General features: G+C 46.8%; 1 protein-coding gene across 3 annotated transcripts in view; it reads left to right on the forward strand.

Moving 5' to 3' along the window:
* The window catches only part of LOC144829404 (fibronectin type-III domain-containing protein 3a-like), a 618,864-nt gene that overhangs the window by 56,802 nt on the left and 542,818 nt on the right, over window positions 1-19,244 (forward strand). For 2 of the 3 annotated variants that reach the window (XM_078688524.1, XM_078688525.1), the window contains one exon: window positions 8,662-8,714. The exons of the other annotated variant lie outside the window; for it this stretch is intronic. The gene's annotated coding sequence lies outside the window, so the exon portion shown is untranslated. The remainder of the gene's footprint in view (window positions 1-8,661; window positions 8,715-19,244) is intronic. 3 annotated transcript variants of the gene reach the window in all.

Here is a 19,244-nt window from a genome sequence, read left to right on the forward strand (position 1 = left end):
TTACGTGGTTTTCCAACAGATGCGCCTGCCTCTCTGTATGTCCAGCTGGGATGGCAGTCTAGTTGAAGGCTGTAGGAAACTGGGTCTTTGTTGCAGTACCTACCCACTTTTTGCCTGGTAATTGATGTAACTTAGACTGAAGTGTACTGGATTTCTGGTAACCAGGTCCCCAGTACCAATGTTCTTTCCCTAAAGACTGTACAATTGTTCCCTCAATTGGCAAAGCCTTTAGCACATTCTGTAGGTCCCTAGTAAATGGTACCCCTGGTACCTAGGGCCTGAGGAACGAAAGAGGGTACCTAAGGGCACCAGAATGAATAGTGCCACCCTAAGGGACCCTTCACCAAGCAGATTCAGGCTGCATGGCTTGGTGCAGATAAAAGTGAAAAGACGTCACACATCCCTGTGTGCCATATCCCCTACCACTGCATGTAATATTTGTACGTCACCCCTACTAGAGGCCTAATAGACCTAAGGCAGGGTGCTGAATATTGCATGTAAAGGTATACCTGCATGAGCAGATATGCTCCTAAGCTTGGCAGTCCTATTACTGCCATTACAAATGACCAGGTAAGCAATTTTAAAACATGTGCTGGACATTGGTTAAAAAGAGTTCCTCAGCTACATGATGGGTTCACTGAAAATAGGGATGTGTGGTATCAAACATCTCATATTGGTAAACCGACACTAATGCCAATGTCTGATTTACCAATACATGCACCCAGAGGGAACCTTGGAGGTGCCCCCTGAAAACCTGCTAGCCTCTGGTGTTCTTGCTGACTGGTTTCTGCCAGCCTGCCACCCAGAGAAACTGTTCTGACCTCCTAGCGTGAGAGCTTTGCTCTTAGGAGACCCAACAAATGCCTGTCTGGAAAGAGGGTGTAACACCCTCTCCCACAGGATGACCTGCCGATTAGCCTTCTTGGTCCGGCAAGCTTCCAAGAAGCTTCTGCTTTTGGAATGCAAATCTGGCTCCCCTCAAGGGAGAGGAACCCACCACCCACTGTCAAGAGCACCCTTGGCATCATGACAGGTGTGAAAACTAGCTAGTTAAGTAAACTGGTACCGCCCCTAAGGTAGGCTGCTGTGAGGTGGACACGATTTTTCAGAAGTAGCCATCCTTGTGATGGCATACTTAGGAATTCTGGTAAAAGATTATGCCCTCTTCCCACAGGAAGTGATCATATAGGGGGTCTAGTGACCCCAAGGGTTAGTAGCCCATTTGGCTACTACCATACACTTCCCAAAAGCCCTTAAATTCAGTATATAGGGGAGTCCCCAGCACCAGAGAAGCAGATCCTGATGACCTAAGAAGAGAGAGGACACCCAAGAGCGGCAGAAGCAGAGAAGAGAGAAGAAGCAGTTGACCTGGTACCAACTCTGCCAGCCGGTCTGCATCCCTTGTCGTAAAACTCAAATCCTAAAACCATTTCTTACCTGTAAATTTAACTCTTCGTTTTTCTCCATAGGATTGTATGGTGGGTTTTCTCTGATTGTTGAACTGTTTTGTACTGCAACAAAAGTAACTTCGTGCCTTTAGAAGAGATAACCTGGTTACTGCTGTCCTGTGTTGCTTAAACTGTGTTAGTAGTATGTTTCATGCCAAACTAGAAAAGTAACTACAAAGTAATCTGAAAGTAACTTCAAGTGTTTTTGAACCGCTTACAAATCGTTTTCTCAACTGCAAAAGTAATTTGAATATTCCTACAAAACCAGTGCTAACTGTATTTCGAAAAGTAACATTGTTTGAAAAGTATATCTTACCTTTTACTAAGTAAATCTTGGTTCTAGAAATAAAACAACAAAATAGCTTTTTATATAAACATTTGGTCTGGATTCACTCTTTGAGTGTATGACATAATTTCTTGCCTGAGTGTGTACAAAAATTGTTTAACACTACCCTCAGGTAAGCCAGAATGCTCAACCCCACTACCACAAAAGAGACTAAGGTATTATCTACTTTAGCCTCTGCTATACCTCTGGGGACCCACTGGACTCTGTGCACACTATACCATACTTTGGTTTAGGATATACAGAGCCAGTTTCCTACAACTACCCTAAGTTCAATGCAGAAGTATATACTTCCATTGGGTTCAGAGAACAGTACAATCAGGGATGACCAGTTACTCTGGGAAGGCTCAATTTATACTCATCTGTAATATCTGGTCCACCTCTTTCTGTATAGCCTGTCTTCGAGCAGCTGGGATTCTATATGGCTTTTGCTTTATAACAACTCCCTCTCTGGTAGGAATAGCGTGTAGGGCCAAGTGGGTCTTTCCTGGGAGGTCAGAAAAATGGATGTGGAGGGTTGAAAAGTTTGCATGAGTTCACTCTTTTGTGGACCAGACAGGGACTCATAGGTGGGAACTTATTCTAATGTATTGTTAGGTGTCTTTTGTGGTAATGTGGCCTGCATTTGTTTTTCTGGTGCGGTCCTAGTCGTTTCTTCAATACATTTATATGGTAGGTTTTCTCCTTATTAGGGGAGACCCTGAGTCTAGAAGTGACTTTGCCTATTTTTCCAGTTATCTTATCTTAAAGGGTCTCTGCCATTCGGCTTTCTTTTTTTGTTTTTACCAGAGGTGGGGGCAAGAACAGGTACCCAATCCACTATTTGGTATGTTCTCCATTTCTTTCCTTTGTCGTATATATGTTTCTGTCTTATTTGGCTCTTTTCTAAGTTACTATGGACAATTCTCTTAACTTCCCTATGCAGGTCCACAGTTAACTGGTATAATCAAGTAGACCTCCTGCCTCTTCGTCATTATCTTTTTCCCACACCTCCTTTGTTATCTCCAGTAATGTGGAGGGCTTTTGTTAGTAGAATAACTCAAAGGACGAATACCATAAACTATTCTGATCAATTCCCCATCAGACGAACTGAGCCAGGGGGAGTAACAGGTCTCAATTCATACCTTCCCCATATAACATTTTTTTTAGGGTGAGTTTGAGGGACCCATTGTTTCTCCACTAAACCTTCTGTTTGTGGAATCTAAACTGAGGTTTTGATACGGTGGATATTCCACTGTTTACAGATTTGCTTAATCAATCGTGATACAAAAGGTGTTCACTGATCCGTGAGAAATTCTTTCTGAAATTCTACACAAGAAAAGACCTCAGCAAGATGTTGTGCTGTCACTTTCGTGGTGGAAGACCGTAGGGGAATGACCTCAGTGTACCGTGTGGCATAATCAACTAATACTAGAACAGATTGTATGACGGATTAACGAATGCCAAAATAACGAATGCTTTTATTACGCTGTCATTATCACGAAGGCTTCATTAGCACGCTTGCCTTCAGAACGGTAATTTTTAGCACACTCATTCGTTTACCACGCATGCCTTTACAACAATCTTTTTGTTTTAAAGGCATTCTTGTTTAAGACTTATGCTTGCTATTAAAGTTTTGTAGTGTTATTTTTAATGTATTTTATATTTTTCTGTGTCACGTACCTCTCATGAAAGGTGCACACACATAAGTTCAATCAAGCAAAGATGTATTGTGTAAAAAAAACAATTACGAAATTCCAGAATAGGAAAACAGGAAACCCTCAGAACATTCGCTGCAGTCACATTCAATGAACATTGCAGTAGTTTACATTCTCTTATTATTGTTACTTTTTAATAACTATGGGCCAGATGTAGGTAACCAAATACCGGTCGGTAACGGCCGATTTCGGCCGTTACCGACCGGTATTTGGCTTTTGAGATGTAGGTGGGTCGTTATTTACAGAATCGGTATATTTACCGATTCGGTAAATTTACCACTTCGGTATTTTACCGAATCGGTAAATATACCGATTCTATAAATCCGTATGTAGGTGGCACAGTTTGCAGTGCCACAGGCCCTTAGGAATTCTTATTTTACCACCCAATCCTATTGGGTGGTAAAATACCGAATTCAAGTTCAAGTTCAGGAATTTGTATAGCGCACTACTCACCCAGAGGGTCTCAAGGCGCTTGAGGGAGGGTGGGTGCATTACTTATCGAAAAGCCAGGTTTTTAGCTGTTTTCTGAAGGAGAGGTGGTTTTGTGTAAGGCGGAGTTGAGTGGGGAGAGAGTTCCAGGTCTTGGCCGCTAAGTGGGAGAAGGATCTTCCTCCCAAGGTGGATTTATGGATACGTGGAATAGCGGCGAGGGCTTGATTGGATGATCGTAGTGGGCGGGTGGGTTTGTAGAAGGATAGTCGTGTGTTGAGGCATTCGGGTCCTAGGTCGTAGAGGGCCTTGTGTGCGTGGGTGAGGAAACGGAACGTTATTCTCTTGTTGACGGGAAGCCAGTGGAGTTCTTTCAGGTAGCCGGAAATATGAGCTTGACGGGGGATGTCCAGTATGAGTCTGGATGAGGCGTTTTGGATGCGTTGAAGTTTTTTCTGTAGTTTGGCTGTGGTTCCTGCGTAAAGGGTATTTCCATAATCAAGTCGGCTAGTGACCAGTTCGTGGGTGACTGTCTTTCTTGTTTCGGTGGGGATCCAATGGAAGATTTTTTTGAGCATGCGTAGGATGTTGAAGCATGATGATGAGACGGCATTGACTTGTCTGGTCATCGAGAGGGAGGAGTCTAGGATGAAGCTCAGGTTACGTGTGAGATCTGTAGGTATGGGTGCAGTGCCCAGGGCCGGAGGCCACCATGAGTCGTCCCAGGCAGAGGGGGATGATCCTAAGATGAGGACCTCAGTTTTGTCCGAGTTTAGCTTTAAGCGGCTGGTTTTCATCCATTCGGCTACTTCTTTCATTCCTTCGTGTGGATTGGTTTTGGCGGTGTTTGGGTCTTTGGTGAGGGAGAGGATCAGCTGGGTGTCGTCTGCGTCGGAGATGATGTTGAGGTTGTGTTGGCACGCGATGGATTCGAGGGGACTCATGTATACGTTGAAGAGGGTGGGGCTGAGTGACGATCCTTGTGGTACGCCGCAGATGACTTCGGTGGCCTCTGATTTGAATGAGGGGAGGCGGACTCTCTGGGTTCTTCCGGCAAGGAATGAGATGATCCAGTCTAGAGCTTTTCCTTGTATTCCGATGTTGCTGAGGCGTTGTATAAGGGTGCTATGACAGACTGTGTCGAAGGCTGCGGAGAGGTCGAGTAGGATGAGGGCAGCTGTTTCTCCGTTGTCCAGTAGCGTTCGGATGTCGTCTGTAGCAGCGATGAGGGCGGTTTCGGTGCTGTGTTTGGCTCGGAAGCCGGACTGGGAGGGGTCGAGGGAGTTGTTGGATTCAAGGAAGGCGGCGAGCTGAGTATTGACGGCTTTCTCAATGAATTTGGCAGGGAATGGGAGGAGTGAGATGGGGCGGTAGTTCTTAAGTTCAGAGGGGTCTGCTGTGGGTTTTTTCAGAAGGGCGCTGAGTTCGGCATGTTTCCAGCTTTCCGGGAAGGTAGCGGAATTGAAGGAACAGTTGATGACGTCGCGGAGATGGGGTGCGATGATGGAGGCTGCTTTGTTGAAAATGTGGTGGGGACATGGGTCGGTTGGCGATCCTGAGTGGATGGAGTTCATCAGGCGGATGGAGTCTTCAGTGGTAATTGGGTTCCAGGAGCAAAGGGTGTGAGAATGCTGTTTTGGTTCGGGGGTGGGTGGAGTGGTCTGTTCTTCGGACTGGTTTTCAAAGCTGTTGTGTATGTCGGCGATTTTGTAGTGGAAGAAGGCGGATAGAGAGTCTCAGAGGTCTGGGAGGGAGTGATGTCGTTGATGCCGGCGGTGGGGTTGGTAAATTCTTTGACGATGTTGAACAGTTCCTTGCTGTTGTGGGCGTTGTTGTCGAGTCGGTCCTTGAATGCTGATTTCTTGGTGGATCGGATGAGTTGGTGGTGTTTGCGGGTGGCATCCTTGAAGGTGGTCAGGTTAACAGTGGTTGGGTTTTTTCTCCAGGTTTTCTCGAGGGTACGACATAACTTCTTGGATTTCTTAAGGTCATCGTTGAACCAGGGGGCCTTTATGCAGCCTTGTTTGATCTGGTGGTTTTTCAAAGGTGCTAATTCGTCAGCGATGTGGGTGATCCATTGTGTGAGTTTGGTGGCAGCTTGGTTTGGGTCCGATGATATGGCAGGAGGGTTAAGGTTGAGCGAAGTGAAGAGATGGTCGGTGGTAATTTTGTTCCAGTTTCTTTGAGGAATAGGTTGTGGTGGGTTGTGGGTCGTGGTCTTTTTGTAGCTGAAGTGAACGCAGCTGTGGTCCGTCCAATGGAGAGCTGTGGAGTGATCGAAGGAGATGTGTTTGCTGGATGTGAAGATGGGGTCGAGCGTGTGTCCTGCTAAGTGGGTGGGGGTGTTCACAAGTTGTTTGAGTCCGAGGGTGGCCAGGTTATCCAGAAGGGTGTTGGTGTAGTTGTCGTTTTTCTTTTCCAGATGGAAGTTGAGGTCTCCCAGTAGAATGTAGTTGTCGGATGTGAGGGCATGTGGGCTGATGAAGTCAGGGATGTCTTCGTTGAATTGTGTGCGGGTTCCTGGTGGTCTGTAGATGAGGGTGCCTCTAAGTGTGGTTCTGGGGTCGGTGTGGATCTGGAAGTGAAGGTGTTCGGCGGTCGCGAGGTTGTCGCCGGAGCTGGTCGTGATTCGGATGGTGTTCTTATGGACGATGGCGATGCCTCCACCTGATTGGTTGGTGCGGTCCTTTCGGATGATTTTGTAAGCGTCCGGGATGGCAATGGCGATGTCGGGCGCTGATGAGGTGTTCATCCATGTTTCTGTGAGGAAGGCGATGTCCGGTGATGAAGTGTCGAGTAAATCCCAGAGTTCAGTGGCATGTCTGTGGACCGAGCGGGTGTTCAGTAGGATGCACTTCAGGTGATTAGAGTCGGAGCTGTGTTTGGAGGAAGTGGATTTGGTGTGGGTCCTGATGCTGGTGAACTTGCAGGAGTAGCAGGCGAATGGTCCGTGGGTGTGTCCTGGGGTCGCCTCGTAGCAATGTGGTGTGCGACCGGGGTTAAGGGCAAAGAGGGTGGCGGAATCATACGTAATGCGGGTGGAGTGGGATTTGAAAGCGCCAAGGGGTCTGGCTCTGGGCGCGGTCCAGGCGCGGACGGGCGTAGACGGGCTTACCTTTGGCGCATCTTCGGCGCGCATGGGGCGCGACCGCTGCGCGTGAACGCTGCGCGGAAATGCATCTGTCATATCTGGATAGTGGAAGGGGAGGGGTGAGGGAGGGTCAGCTGGGAGGCGGGGGCGGGGTGTAGAGGCGGGCCAGGAGGCAGAACAACAACAGCAAAATGGCCGCAAAATAAACAAAACCAAAACAGGACGAGATTGGGGTGTGGAGTAAAGCTATGGGCAGTAGTGGCACCGGCACGATCAGTCAAAATGTAATTTACCGATCAGTGCGAGCAAAGCAGTGATGGAAATGTGCAACAGAGCACTACGATTGAATTCAGGCGCAGAGAAATATAAGATGCACAGTGACGCTTACGATTTTAACCAAGCACAATAAATGCAGTTTCAGCAGTGAGCACTGAGAGCAATGAAGCGCTACGATTAGATTAAAGCACAGGAATTTAAGATGCAAAGCGACGCTTACGAATTTAGACAAGCACAACAAAAGCAGTTTCAGCAGTGAGCACCGAGACAGTGAAGCGCTACGATTAAATTCAAGCAGAGAGGATTCAAGATGCAAAGCGACGCTTACGATTTTAGACCAGCACAAGAAATTCAATATCAGCAGTGAGCAATGAAAGCAATTGAAGTACAGTGATACTTAAGTGGCCAGGGAGCGTGGGGGGAGCTACCGCTTCTGAACGAGTCAGGAAGGTCACCAGTGTACATGCACATCTGTGCATGTACACCTATGCCATGTGACACACAGACATGCCCTTAGGGCATGTCTGTGTGCCACATGGCACACAAGCCTGCAATTGGGGTGCTACAGGGTGTCAAAGTGACACCCCGTTCCCCCTGCCAGGATTCGGTATTTACCGATTCTGTAAATACCGAAACTGTATTTCCCATTGATTCCTATGGGCTTCAAGGCCCATAGGAATCAATGTGAAATACCGATTCGGTATTTACAGAATCGGTAAATACCGAATCTTACCGAATCGGTAATTGAAAAATAAGAATTACCTACATATGCCTCCTTCCTATTTACCTACTCTTAAGTCGGTAAATAGGAATTACCTACATCTGGCCCCAAATCCACTCATGCAAATAGGTATTCTAAAAGGGAAAAGAAAAACACTTGGGGCACATACGCATTGGGAAGCAGCCTTTACAATGAAGGCTCTTTAAATACACACGTACCTCTTTTCTGTATTCTTCTTTCTGCATTTGCTAAGTGTCTGGATGTGTGGTTCTGCCTTGTGACAAGAAGAGGTTAACTTGAACGATCTGGCGATGAAGAGTATTCCCTCCTCTTGGGCGTCAGCGTGCTGAGGAATACTCTATTGACTATTGCTGACGTTTCCTGAGGGAAGGCCACGCCCTTTGGTGGGAGGAGTTCTCTGAATCTCCGCGTCAGAGAAGCATTCTCTGACGTAGTTCTATTGAATGGCTGCGTGATTTTGACTGAAACGCCCAGTAAATTGGGAAAATAACGGAACAGCAAATGCTACACAGCCTTAGAAAACAAAATATGTTAATTTATATTTTAAGATGGTGTTATTGGAACTAGATAGGTTTATTTTGTTTTGATGATTACTACAATGACTGTTTGGATGCTTCGATTTCTCTCTTCTCCAGGTTCCTCCGGCTTGGGGATCCACCAGCACCCTTGAAATAAGAAGAAGGGACAGGTATGTTATGGGTACTTTCCCTTCTTATTGTGCCCCTTTCCTGTAAATCGGTTTATCAAGTTTGGGGTTAATTTGTGTGAGAAAGAAATTAAATTTCTGTCTTTGAAGACCCTGTAAATTTCGGGCTTAAAAGAGCTAAAAATAAACCGATTATAAGTCAACAAACAAGGATTCAATCCTCTCTCGCTGCCCCCCCAGCAGCTCATTTGGCAGCGCAATGGGGTAAAGCACCCTGCCAGTGGCCCTCCTCGCTCGATGTGGTACTCTCAACGGAGCGGCTTTCTTCAGGATATCGTGGTCATCCGACTGCCTCAACTTGTGCTCCCGGTGCCTCTGGTCTCCCAGCTAGGCTGATTCCGTTCCTTCCAGCTTCCTCCGAGAGTTGTTGGCGTCCGATGTCGGTTGACGCTTCCTCTGCCTTCCAGGATCCGTCCCGTGACTTGCCGTCACATCCCTTTATGTGCAGCTTGGGCGCTGTAGAGAGCCACCCGGGCCCTCTAATACTTTGTTGCCTGCACCCATGCATCCACCCACCCCTCGGGGCGAGCTCGCCCTGAGGGTATAAATAAAGGGCCGGAGACCGCTCGTGGTCCTCCGGCGGATAGTGAAAGTGCTGAGTCCCGGGTATTAATTAAGCGCTGCTGCGGCCTACTCAGATCTGGGCCCCTCCGCGCTACAGGTGCCTGAAGTTGTCCTTTCTCTATGTCTACTCCCTGATCGAGGGCCTGTAAAACAAAGACTGCGACTTCGCTGTTTGTTCCGGGAGCAGCACAGACAGTGGACCAGGGATGATATTCAGGTAGATCCTCGTTAGCCTCACTCTCACGCCCCTTGTTGTGACATACTGTCCTGTCCTTTTATTCTTGAAATGAAATGAAATGAAATGAAATGAAATGAAAAGGGGTTTTTTGAGCGCGACTGCTGCCCTAAGGCGTCCAAGCGCTAAGAAGAAGAAGAGTAGTGTCTCATGAGGCCACAGCTAGGAGGGAGTTCAGATAGTGAAAAGGAAGGTTTTGAGCTGTTTGCGGAAGGAAGGTTGGTTGGAGTTTGATCTTAGGTGTATAGGGAGCGAGTTCCACAGTTAAGCAGCGTTGGACGTAAAGGATCTTCCTCCTGCTCTTGATCTTTTGATCCGGGGGACTATTGCCAAAAAAGCATGAGTAGAGCGGAGCTGTCTACTGGGACCGTATGGGGAAAGAAGGGAGTGATTGATCTTGGGACCGGTTCCCCAGAAGGCTTGATGGGACACACATAGGGCTTTAAATTTTATTCTTTCCCTAACAGGTAGCCAGTGTAGGGTTCTGAGTCCGGATTCAATTGGGGCTCTGCGTGGGATCTGAAGCAGCGCGCGTGCAGCACAGTTCTGGACTCGCTGGAGTTTTTGCAGCACGTATTCTGGTGCCCCCACGTACAGGGCGTTACTGAAGTCGAGTCGAAATTGTATTAGACCCTGAATCACAATCTGTTTTGCTTCGAAGGGAAGGACTGGGAGGATTTTTTTGAGCATCCTGATAAGCCCAAAACAGGTAGCAGATGTTTTGGTTGCCTGGGTGTTGAGAGTTAGAGATTTGACCAGCCAGACCCCAAGGCTTTTAATGTTGTCTTTCGGAGTAGGTGGTGTACCCAGGCTGGTAGGCCAGAGGTGATTGATGGTCGTCAGCACTGGGGGGCCGAGTATCATAAGCTCGGTTTTGTCCCCGTTGAGTTTGAGTCTTGCTCTCTCTTCACCTTTAACCTTCCTCCAACTCTCAGATCCCTCACTTTAGTTTTCACATTGTTGCTTTCGTTGCTTCTGCTTTTCCTTCATCGTGATTGTAAACCTTAGCAATTCGACACATTTAAATGGCCGAAAGACCAATTTTGATCTTGGCTTACACCACACAATTAGTGCCGGTACGAATCCTCTGACTTTTCCGAAGTGCAGTTATTTTAACCCTTCACAGTTGTAGTGCACACGCTGCTGTGTTATTTATTCAAAGTGGCAAACAATATGCAGGGCACTCAAGGGATGGTAACTGCTAAGTGCGTAGTTCGGAATGAAATAGGTTTGCAGCAGCAGTATTTTCACACAAACTTGGTAGACCTTTGACTTTCTCCGCAAGGTCGTGCAAAGGGTCTGTTCTTCTAAGCCTTCTTTCACCAGACTAAGAAGTCCTCTCACAGGGTGCCCATACATCAACTCAAAGGGACTGAACCCTAATGACTTCTGCAGTACCTCCCTGTAAGCAAAGAGAAGGCTTGGTAAGAGGATGTCACACTTATGCCTCATGGGTGCAGTCAGACCCTCGATCATTCCCTTCAGGGTTTGGTTGAATCTCTCCACCAAACCATTCCCTTGGGGGTGGTAGAGAGTGGTGAACTTGTAGGAGACCCACTCTTCCCACAGGGATTTCATATCCTTGGATTTGAAATTGTTATGCCGGTCAGATACCACCTCTCTGGTGAGCCCTAGGCGGGAAAAGATCCCCATTAACTCCTGCCCCACGACGGGTGCCGTCATTGTCCTGAGAAGGATAGCCTGCGGGTACCGGGTGGCATGGTCCAGCAAGACCAGGATGTACCTGTTGCCCATGGCTGTCTTGGGATCCAGGGGCCCCATAATGCCCATCCCCACCCTTTCGAAATGGGTACCTTCAACCGGAAAAGGTTGGAAAGGAGCCTGACTTCCTCCCACTCTTACCACTTGCCTGGCAAGTTTGGCAAGAACTACAATGTGCATCAGCCTGCCTTCATATTTGGGGCCAGAAGTGGGTGACAATCCTGACAAAGGTTTTGGCCTGCCCCCAAATGTCCTGCCAAAGGTACATAGTGTGCCAGGCCCAGTAGGAAGGTCCTGAAGCGCTGGGCTATGGACTGATCCAGGCTCAACGACCTTCGGCTCGCTGTATAGGAAACCATTCTACCAGTAGATCCAGACTGATCACCAGCTACCTGGTTTGCAGCCTGATGCCGCAAACCCTCCGGAGAGGGGCATTTTTGAGGCTCCCTGCAGAACTCTTTTCTGGTGGGACCCCTTCTTGCTGCCAAGGGTCAGTTCAGATAAGTCTCCCAATTCAGCCACTTGTTCCCCTGTAAGTTCAAGGGGGGGTCCGACTCGAGGTCAGCCTTCTCCCGGATCGTGGGACCTTCAGAAGCAGGTTTCCTGCGCTCCTTGCCCTCTATCTTGGCAGGCACCTGGGCCACTGTTTCAGACTCCAGGTCCTTCTGATCACCTTTTCTGGCTGCCATGGAACGAATGGTCACGCATGCCCACTCTGGCAACCCAAGCATCTCCAAGTGAGACCTGAGCTCTACATCCTCCACAAGGATTGCTCCTAGTTGTTACCTAGCAGACAATCTACAGGCATGGTGGGGCTCACTACCACCCTCAAGGGACTTGTGACTCTTCCCCTCTCAAAGGGAAGCTTCGCCACTTTACATTGGCGCTCTGAGTTCTTTACAACAACTACTTGGTGGACAGAGCAACAAAACTCCAATCTGAGCACACAAAAACTCCAAATTCAATAATGTTCTACAGAACAAGTGTTGTCGTTGTCCACTTTTAATCCAGAGAATAAAGTCCGGGTCAATTAGTATCCAATTCCTTTACAGCCACTCCAGATTCATTACAAAAATTCCACATTAGTCAATTTCACGTAATCAGCATATATTTCTTCAGTTTTTGCTACTTGATATAGCCATACGGCCAACACGTGTTTCGTCGTTTGGTAAATCTTATCACTACTTCAGGGCTGCAAATTATGAATACATAGCATCAGATAATTCATCCCAATGATCAAGAAGATCGACACCCACAGCAGTGCATTATCATAAAAAAAGTGCAAGTGAATCAGTTCCTCTTGTAGAGGTTATTCAACATGAACGCAAAATATAAGTGAGAGTGGCAGTGCGAGGTAATAACCTCAAAATATAACAGAAGTGCCCAAGTCAAACAATCTAAAGTGTAAGAAATCCAAGAACGAAAAGTGAAGGTTTCAAGAAACTGAATAAAGCATAATTGACAAGACTTGTTACATAGCACGTGTTCCCCATAATTACTGAAGAATCATGTGAATAGGTAAACTGTAAAAGGTATAGGACTATGGCTAAGCTCCTACAGGAACTTGAACTTAACGCTGAATTGAGCAAAGATAGTGGGCTTAAAAACAAATCCAAATTGACCCGCAACTGACGTCAGGGAACAATATTGATATTTTTCATATGGCCATTGTGCAAGGAATTGATAAAGTAATAGATACTGACAGACACAAGAACAAGAATCCTTTTAAGGATAATTTGACAAAACAAGAAAGACATGTTTTAAAGATCTTAAGGAACAATAAAGATCTAATAATAAGAGAGGCTGATAAGTGGGGAAACGTTGTCCTGATGAATAAGACTGAATATGACAATGAAGTACTTTCACAATTTAAAGATTGTACTTACTACAAAAGACTTGACAGGAATCCAATAACTGTAATGATCAACAAAGAACTCAAACAATGATGTAATTCAGGACTATTCAGTAATGAGGAATATCTTTACCTTCTTACTGAACGTCCTCGTTACTCATGCCTATAAAACTTCCTAAGATACACAAAAACCCTCTTAAACCGCTGGGGAGGTCCATTGTGTCTGGAATAGGGGTCCCACTGAAATATTATCTCAGTTCGTTGACATTTTCTTGAGACCGTATGTTATCAATTTACCATCATATATACAAGACACTAAACATATCCTGAACTTATTGACAGATGTGATATGGGAATCCGGGATGACATTAATGACTACGGACGTAGTCTCCCTTCGCCCCAATATACGACATGACTTGGGACTTAAGACACTTAGATCATTTTTGCATTAGAGACCAATTGAGTATCTTGAGCTTTCAGAAATGATTTTGAAAATAGCGGAAGTGGTACTTGCAAACAATGTGTTTGTTAAATGGCATCTGGTATAAGCAATTGCTCGGGTCTGCTGTGGGTTCGAGATTCGCTCCGTCGTTTGCTAATCTTTTTATGGGATGGTTTGAGGCGGAGCGGGTCTGGGGCCCCTTCAGGATCCCCTTGGATTGAATGTATACACTACTGTGGGTGATATAGAGACAACTGTCTATTAATATAGACAGGCTCTATACAACAACTGACTTTTTGACATACCTGAATTCTAATGCATATCACCTATCATTCAAATTCCAATATAGCCAAGAACGTATTGTCTTTTTGGATGTGGAACTGTATATCTCTGGCAATAATATTTGTAGCAAAATATACAGGAAAATCATGTCTTGTAATGCGTTATTACACGTATCTATTTGTCACCCGTGATTTCAAATTAATGAGATCCCCAATGAGGAATGATCAGGGCTCGGAGAAATTGCAGTGAGAATATGGAATTTGTGAGAACTGTATCAGATATGAAAAGTAGGTTTGTGCAGAGAGGATACGATAAACAGGTTATTGAAAAGGCAACAACACGTGTACAACCGGTAACACGTGATAACACACTGAAGCCGACAGACAGAAATAACACCAAACCTTTGGAGAAAATAGATTGGTTACCAATTTCAACCCTGATACTAATAAGTTATATCGTGCTTTACAAAAGCACTGGTATCTCTTGACTTCAGATAGATTACTTGCCCGATTCTTAACACTGTCTCCAAGACTTATTTTTAGGAGAGGTCAGAGTCTCTCCTACCTGATGAGCCCCAGTTACCCTCTAACTACGCGGCACGACAGTTGGCTGAGTGTCCGCATGAAAGCTTTTTAAAATTGCGGACGTTGCAATACATATAGGTGGGCCATTGACAAGGTGTCACAATTTAGCTTTAACAACACAGGTAATTACACTATACCAATGTTTATTAATTTGACACAAGATTTGTTCTGTATGTGATCATATGTTCTTGCTGGAAAATCTATGTTGGAAGTACCATCAGACCCTTACGGGAACGCATGGCTGAAGATTTTAGAGTACTTTATTTATTTATTTATTTTTGAGATTTTTATTGCGCGACAATTACCCGAAGGTGTCTCGGCGCATGTGACTATTCAGAAGGACCAATACCCAGAAGCCTTACTGGTTGAATAACCATGTTTTAAGAAGCTTACGAAAGCTGACAAGATTCGGAGCTGTTTTAATAGTCAGAGGGAGGGCATTCCATAGCTTAGGTGTTGCTACCTACCATGAAACGCCTGTCCCCCCAGGTCACAGTTCTGGTTCGGGGAACTGGAGCAAACAGATGTTTGCGGATCTGAGCTGTCTTTTAGGGCTGTAAATCTGAAAGGCCTCTATCAGAAACCTGGGGCCCATGTCGTGGATAGCCTTGTAAGCAATACAGATACTTTAACCCAGTGGAGGTGACGAATGGCTGTGGTGGTTGGAAGACGTCGGGGAATGCCTAGCAGAATTCTCGCTGCCGCGTTCTGTATGGACTGAAGTTTATTTAGGACTTGTTTCTGAGTGTTAAGAAAAAGGGCGTTCCCATAGTCCATCTTAGAGAATACCAACGTGGTAATAAGGGTTTTTCCTGCAGAAGTCGGAAGATAGGGCATGAGTTTCTTGATTTTCTTTAAGATAAAAAAAGCAGATGAAACAACTTTGTTTACGTGGTGATTGAAAGACAGCTTATTGTCGAAGATAACTCCCAGGTTTCTGACCTTGGCAACCGGGACAGGCGGGGGACCCATCTGACTGGGCCACCAGATGGATGACCAATCCGGGACAAGGTTGCCAAAGGTCATAACCTCGGTCTTATCCGAGTTGAGCTTCAGACAATTCGTAGACATCCAGGAGCAGACAGCAAGCATTGCTTCCTGGAATTTTGCTGCCACCACTGGACCATCCTTGTGCACCGCCAGGACTAATTGGGTGTGGTCTGCATAGGATGTCAGACGCAACCCATGGGCTTTTATCACCCTCGCTAAGTCCGTCACATAGATGTTGAATAGCGTCGGACTTAGCGAGGAGCCCTGGGGAACCCCGCAGGGGAGCGCAAAGACGGGGGAGTAGAAGTTGCCCAATTTCACTGTCTTCGTTCGACTAGCCAGGAAAGATGAAATGAGATCTCTGGCCAGGCCGACAACCCCCAAGGCTGCGACACGGTCGATCAGAATAGCGTGATCGACCGTGTCGAAAGCCGCGGACAAGTCCAGAAGGATAAGGACTGCCGCTCCTCCTTGGTCCATGATGGATCTAATCTCATCAGAGGCTTTTATTAGTGCAGTTTCGGTCCCATAGCCCTTCCTGAACCCAAACTGAGTATCATCAAGGAGATGGTGCGAGTCGATGAACTCTGAAAGCTTTTGGTTTATCAGTGTTTCACATATTTTGGCCGGGAAGGGGAGGCCAGCAATCGGTCTATAGTTGGCCGAAACTGTGGGATCCAGCGACGACTTTTTCAACAGAGGTTTGATGACCGCATTCTTCCAGGCCTCTGGGTAGATACCTGTTTGAAAGATGGTGTTGCAGATATCTGTGAGAGGAGAGGAGATCGCCTCGTTTATAGCACTCATCATTACAGGGGGACAGGGGTCAAGAGGGGAGCCCGACTTAGTAGCAGCAATGAGCCTGCTGATCTGGTCCTTAGTGACGGGATGGAAGGAGGGGAAGGCAGTGTGACAGATGGATAATTCAGAGCCTGGCTCCGTAGCCTCCCATCTAAGGTTCCCAGAGAAGGATGAGTAGATATTGGCGACCTTAGTGGAAAAAAAAGAGGCCAGTGAATTGCACAGTATTTGTGAAGATTCGATCCCTGAACCTGAAGGGGGGGTGGAAAGAGTATTCACCACTAAGAACAATTCCCTAGCCGAGTTCTCGGCAGTCTCAATTTGGGTGGAAAAGAAGGCACTTTTTTGAGCAACGATGGCCTTTTTATAGATTGAGAGAGCATCTTTGTAGGATTGCTTGGCCGCCGGGCAGTACTGCTTTCGCCAACGCCTCTCCAGGTTCCGGCAATGCTGCCGATGGAGCCTAAGCTCCTCAGTGTACCATTGTGCTGAGGGAGAGGTTCTGTTGGGGAGAACAAATTTCTCTGGGGCCACCTGGTTAGCTGCATTCCGGATCCAGTCCTGGAATCTAAAGGATAATACATCAGGATTATCGGATCCTGTGTAGGGAGAGGAGGCTAAAATATCCGCAAATCGGGGGATGTCTGCATTTTTCCATGCCCGTATTCCTATCCTAACTCGATGTTTGGGTTGGGAGGGATTAATGGCACTGGTTTGTATGGTGAAAATGATGGCCCTATGATCAGACCATACTAGTGGTAGTACATCCACCACGGTGATATCGGGGTTGTTGGTGAACATGCCGTCCAACGTGTGCCCGGCTTGATGGGTAGAACCCTTCACTAACTTTTGCAGTCCCATGATCTGCAAATCGGCAGTGAGCTGTGCAGTGTCATTGTTATCCTGATCTTCAAGGGGAAAATTAAAATCGCCGAAGATCACATACTCGGGTGATCCTATGATATGCTCATTAAGTTCAGGGAGTGTGGCTAAGAAAGAGCTGCGGGGGCCAGGGGGTCGATACAGAAGGATCCCTTTTAGAGCCTGTTTATGATTGAGGTTAATGGCAAAGGTAGCAGCTTCACAGTTTGAACACTGGATAGGGTCAAGTTTAGAGCGATATGTGTCCCTGTAAATAATGGCTAACCCACCGCCTCTTCCTATGGTTCTGTCATGCCTGGCCACACTGTAGCCTTCCGGGCTAGCTAGACAGAAGTCTGGTCCAGAGGCAGCATCCCCCCAGGTTTCCGTGACAAAAAGAATGTCCAGATCCTGGCTAAGGATACATTCCCTAATCTGTAAGCTATGACTGGGGAGAGAGCGCGTGTTAATAAGTGCTGCCCGATATTGGCGCTTGTGTGGCGCTTCAAAGCTGTGGCAGAGAGAGACACGCGATGCACGGGGGGTACAGTGCTTAGATAGGCTGGGTCGGGGCAGTTTGAAGGTACACCCAGGGCATGGGGCAGGAGTGTAGGCCACATTGGTGGGGGGGGTCTAGCTGTACATTGTCTACCGGTGAGACCTGGATTCAGATCCCTCAATTGGGCGGAAGTGTAACAACATAAAAGACCAGAAATTTGAGGGGCAGTAGTGCCACGGGGGGTGGCCCTAGGCCCGATCGCGGCGCGGACGGGCGCAGACGGGCTTGTCTTAGGCGCGTCTTCGGCGCACGCCCGCTGCGCTCGTCCGCTGCGCATCCTGGTGAGCGAGGGCTATATAGCTGCCTCTCGTGAAGTGTCTGAGCGGGCTAGAGCGCGTCCCGACCCGTCCCAAGATGGCGGCTGGGCTCGTGGGCGGCTCTGAGAGGGTGGTGCAAATAGCGCGAACACGGACTGAATAAAAACACAGTAAGTTTGACAAATCTAAAAATACACACGTATTAAATCACAGTGTAAAAAGAATAGCAGCAAAGTGTCAGTGTTCTGGAATATATATAGCAGCAAAGTGGGTATCGATATCTATATCTATTTCAGGCGATCAGCAAGTAATCTGCTAAAAAAAGTACAAGCGATGTGCATGGGTCCCAAATAACAATCACTTAAGAATAACTTAAGAATAACAATTTAAAACATCCAATAGTGCAACATACTCATGAGAGTGCTACTGGCTCACAAACCCATAGGTTCAGTTTTCATGGAATTGACCACATGAAAAACGATGTACGAGGTGGCAATAGAGAATTTCAACTCAGGCCAAGGGAGGCAATGTGGATAATGAAATTATGAGCTATAGAGCTCGGTGTTGGAATGGGGGTCTCTAGTTGGCAAAGTTAGGTACCTTTGTCCAATTAGGGACCCTTGCTTCTAGTCAGGGTAAGGGGGATACACTTCTAAAATAACCCCTGCCCACCCCCTTGGTAGCAGCAGATAAGCTTATCTCAGAGGCAGTATGTAAAGCATTTGTGAACACCTACAGTGAAAACACTACAAATGGACACCAGACCAGTTTAGAAAAATAAGTAATCTTTACTAGACTTAACACAAGACCAAACTACAAAAATCTACAATATAGTAATAAAAATATGACTTTCAGATGGTAGAAGTAGTTCAGTTCAAAGCAAATTGCAGATGCAACACTTTTCACACAAAGTACCTTGGATGCGTCAAACAAACAAACAAAACGGGCAGCAGGGAAGGTGAAGTGTCGGTTCCTTGCTCCGGAGGAGGTGATGCGTCGGTTTCTTACTGCGTGGGAGGTGATGTGCTGGCTTCTTACTGTGTCCCCCAACGATGCGACAGACTCAATGCTATGCGACAATCCGGGACGAAGGGTGGGTTTCTGCAGCTGCATAGCAGGGCTTGTGTTGGAATCGGTGCGGTGATCTCGGACTTCGGAGATCTTTGCACTCGATCCAGCATGCAGCGAATTCTCGAGCCGCGGCAGGCCCTGCAAATATTTCTTTGGTTATGCGTCTTAAACAGGTACGGATCCACCAAGCTTCTCGGTATTGCGATGATTTTTCCAGCTCCCAGCGGAAAACAGTCTCTAGAGGTCCAAAACAACAGTAGGCACCTCTTTGTAGAGCCACTGCACCTCCCCA

The sequence above is a fragment of the Lissotriton helveticus genome, chromosome 4_1 (genome assembly GCF_964261635.1).
Source record: "Lissotriton helveticus chromosome 4_1, aLisHel1.1, whole genome shotgun sequence".
Classification (NCBI taxonomy): Eukaryota; Metazoa; Chordata; class Amphibia; order Caudata; family Salamandridae; genus Lissotriton; species Lissotriton helveticus.